The sequence below is a fragment of the Pinus tabuliformis genome, chromosome 8, assembly GCF_031772625.1.
Source record: "Pinus tabuliformis cultivar Carrire ecotype Pingquan chromosome 8, CPIR1, whole genome shotgun sequence".
In the NCBI taxonomy this organism is placed as follows: Eukaryota; Viridiplantae; Streptophyta; class Pinopsida; order Pinales; family Pinaceae; genus Pinus; species Pinus tabuliformis.
Window position 1 is genome coordinate 1,964,000,233 of NC_142294.1, and position 4,715 is coordinate 1,964,004,947.

The window sequence follows — 4,715 nt, forward strand, 5'->3', positions numbered from 1 at the left end:
CGAGTCCTTCCCTTTGGGCTATGCAATGCCCCTGCCACTTTCCAGAGAGTTGTATTGAGCATCTTTGCCGAGTTGGTTCATGATTCGGTGGAAATCTATATGGATGACTTTACTCCTTACGGGTCTAGCTTCCAAGAAGCCTTGTCCAACCTGGGAAAAGTTTTAAGCAAGTGCATTGAGACGAACCTGTCCCTCAGCCCTGAAAAATGTGAATTCCTGATGATTGAAGGGACTGTGTTAGGTCATACCATTTCTCGCCAAGGATTATAGGTGGATCCTAATAAAATTGCTATCATAAAAAAGGTTCCACCTCCTCAGAAGGTAAGAGATGTTCAGAGTTTCTTAGGCTTAGCGGGATATTATAGAAGATTCATTAAAGACTTCAGTAAGTTAGCCTCGCCATTGTTTGGCCTCTTCGCAAAAGATGTTGAGTTTAAATGGACTGACGACTGTCAGTTGGCTCTGAATGAATTAAAGGATAAGTTGGTGTCCGCCCCAATTTTGAGAGGCCCAAACTAGGCCCTACCTTTCCACATCCACACTGATGCCTCGAACAAATCCATAGGGGCAGCCTTAGGACAAGTTGAAGAAAAACTTCCATATGCCATATACTTTGTCAGCAAAAACTTATCCAAGGCAGAAATGAATTATACTGTAACTGAGAAAGAGTTCTTGGCCGTGGTCCATTCCCTGAACAAGTTCCGACACTACATCACTGGCTATCAAACATTTGTACATACTGACCATGCTGCAATTAGATATTTAATGAATAAGCCTGAAGTGAATGCTCGTATTATTAGATGGTTACTTTTGTTGCAGCAATTTGATTTGACTATTGTTGACAAACCAGGTAAAGAAAATGTTGTTGCTGACTTCTTGTCTAGATTGGATTTGCCTACAGGTGAAGAAGGAACAGTGGATGACCAGATACCATATGAACATCTGTTTTCTATCTCAGTACTCTCTCTGTGGTTTGCTGATATAGAAAACTATCTGGTCTCAGCACAGTTCCCTCGGCATCTATCCTTAAAGGAGAAGAGCAGAATCGTGAGGAAGAGTGCCTCATTCACTTGGATCGGGGGAAACCTGTTCAAACTTGGCCCCGATCAGATCTTAAGGCGTTGTGTAAGGGAAGAGGAATTCTTTGACATCCTCCTAACCTGTCACGATGGGCCTTGTGGAGGACATTTTGCAGCCAAGAGGACTGCCTTCAAAATTCTACAGGCAGGCTACTATTGGCCCACTCTTCATCAAGATGTCAGAAGATATATCAGCCAATGTGACCGATGCCAAAGGATGGGGAAACCAACTCCAAGGGACGAAATGCCTCTCCAACCACAAGTGACTCTTGAGCCATTTGAGAAGTGGGGTATGGATTTTGTGGGTCCTATCAATCCTCCTTCAAGGCAAAGGTCTTACATCATTGTGTGCACAGACTATCTGACAAAGTGGGCGGAAACCAAGGCAATCAAAGCAACAACAAAAGAAAAGGTGGCTGAGTTTTTAAGAGAAAACATCTTCTACAAATTTGGCTACCCAAGAGAGTTAGTCACCGATCAAGGAAGCCAGTTCACCTCCAAATTAATTAAAGACTTGCTCGCTCATCACAAGATCAAGCATAGGACTTCCACCCCATATCATCCTCAAGCAAATGGGCAGGTGGAAGTCACCAATAGAGCATTAGAAGGGATTTTGACTAAGGTGGTGAGCAGCAGCAGAAAGTATTGGGAAGATCGCCTGGTTGAGGCCACTTGGGCCTACAACACCACTTGGAAGACCACAACCAGTTTCACACCTTATGAGCTGGTCTATGGCAAGAGAGCTTTGTTGTCAATCGAGTTTGAGTACAACACATTGAGGATGGCAGTTCAGCTGGACCTAGATCTCAGCCATGCTCAACAAGAAATGTTATTGCAGCTGAATGGGTTAGATGAACACCAAATGCAGGCCCTCCTCCACTCAGAAGTGGTTCAACTTCAGAGGAAGATATGGCATGACCGGCACCTCAATGACAAACAATTCCAGTCGGGAGATTGGGCGCTGCTGTATGATTCCAGACATAAGGATTTAAAGGGGAAGCTGAGGACAAGATGGCTAGGACCATATGCAGTGGAGAAGTGTCAATGGTTCTGTCCTTATCCGGACCATTGATGAAGAAGCCATCCCCATGCTCGTCAATGGGCATCGACTAAAGATCTATAGGAAACCTATTTCGAGGCAAGAGTTCATCAAAACTGTGGAAAAATCAGTGCTGGTCATAGAGAAGGGTTCTGCCTCTGTTTTGGGCACACCCTGAGCATCGTTATATATATATATATATATATATATATATATATATATATATATATATATATATATATATATATATATATATATATATATATATATATATATATATATATATATATAAAAGATCCTTGGGTGAAAACCTCATTGAGGCGCCCCTACTGTCTCTTAAAAAAAAAAAAAAACAAACAAACAAAAAGAAAGAAAAAGAAGAAGAAGGAAGAAACAAAAAAAAAACAAGTTTAATCTATGGAAATTGTTGCAGGTTGCAGGAACATAATGCAGAAAGGAGGCCTCTCAACTCAAGGACAAGGGTCCCTACCTAGCTACCAGGCAACCTCACATACACTCCCTCCATGAACACTCATTTTTTCCAAGGTTTGGACACAATCTGGTGATGGTTTAGCCTTCTACAGGAAGCTACAAGACTTTCTACAGGAAGTTCTGTATTTCTACAGGAAACATCCTGTAGAGCCTTTGGGCGGGCCATGATAAATTTTGGAGAAGGATTTGAAGCTTGAAGTCCATTGAGGAGGCATGCAACCACTCTTTTCTTCCATCCTCCACCTGTTTCACCTCCTTTCACCACCATTGCTGCCATCTGGTCGAATATACGTGCACAGTCATACCAGAACCCTGTTTTCTTAGATAATTTTTTTTTAAAGTGGGAAATAAAGCATGCAGAGGCTCGCACACTTTACCTGTCAAGGCAACCTTAGGATCCTGCACCTGTGAACGCGACTCATTTATTTCAGCATGCACCCCAAGAGGAGAAATGGCTACAGGAATCCTGTAGCAGCTGATCCGGCTGGAGCACATACCATGGAGACACCAACAGCTCATGAAGCCGGTGCATGCAGCATTCACCACCAGGAAATCAGGTCTCAAGTTCTCGTAGCCAGCAGTAGCTAATGAAGAGGAGCTCTAGCACCCGTGCACGAAGCAGCAGCAAGCAGATTCAGCATTCCGCGTCCCGAAACCTAAAAAAACCACGTCCACGGCTGCACAGGTAAGTGCCTAACCTTATTTCGTCAAATTACATAAGCTATACTCTAAATGTGCATGACTGTGAGAATGGACAGATTGAACAAGTCTGGTAGACATTCAACTGGACACCACAACCAGTCATACGGCCTCGTAGGATTCGAATGGGCTTGGTTATGTCGAAAAGACGGGCAATTGACAAGTGGGAAGTGTCCAGTCGGGGAGAAGCAGCAGTATGCCAGGAATGGAAGCGGTGAATGCAGAGGGAAGAATTCGACAGTCAGGGACACGCCGAGGAATGATGGCTGTGACGTCAGCCAACGGATCGACCGGGACAGCTCACCCCCGCGCCATGAATTCCGCAGCAATTCAAAATCGGTTGGTTGAATAACTTATGATACACTGCAGTCATTTACACTCACAACCGTTTTGCAGCCGAGTACGCGTCCTCCTCCTCTGCAAGTTGTTAGCCCGAGTTCTCGGTTTGTTCCAACATCCTGCTGCTACTCAGACTCGTCCAAAACCATCGTAATGTCCTCCAGAAGCCGTGCACAATTTCTACAGGAAGTTGCGCTACAGGGAGCCCGGCATTACGAAGAAGCTTGGACTGTTCACGTCGAGGGTGGCAATTCTCAGTGAGGTAGGCCTGAACATAACTTTCCCATGCAAATAATTCAAAAGGTGGTGAATTCGACGTGTTGAGGGGGTAGGGAAAATGTGAATGCAAGTCTTTCTGTGAATTCAAAAGCCGTTTTCTTATCGCTGCATGAAATTGTCTTCGTAGTCTGCATGCGAGATTTTCTCCAGGGTCTTGAATTAAAATCCCTGCTGTAGAAAAATTGAGACATTGTCAAGGCTCACCGATGAAAAATTGTGAATTTTATATGACTGTGTGCATAACGGAGACGTAGCTCTGCGCTCTGTGTAGAGAAATATCGAATTCCTCCTTCTGTACACGAGCAGGCAAGTTCAGAACAACAAAAACAGAGTTTCTTACCATGCCGAGAGGGTTCATTAGAAAAGAACCTTCAGACTCCAAGAAATTACGGGAAACCCCTGAGGTGGTGGACTTGTTTTCTCATGCGCATTGGATGTCATTCTGTGACAAGCTTCAAGGTCACGATGACGAAATTACAGAAGAATTACTAAGGTCCTTGAAGCTGAAGTCAAAGACATTGGCTGTTGTCAACTTCAGAGGATTGACCCTCAGACTCACCCCACAACTCATTAGCAGAGTAATTGATCTACTGATGGGGGTGCCCTGGGATAAGGAGGAGAGAAAATTGGGTCAGAAAGCTAAAAAAGAGTTCTTCTTTCCAGAGGAACAATTTTCAGAGGACAAGAATGGAGTTCAAAGAACTAGCCTACAACCGTTCTAGAGTGAATTCAGCCTCCAAATTATGAAGTATATTACATGTGAGGGGCGATTTAGCATCGTGTATGGC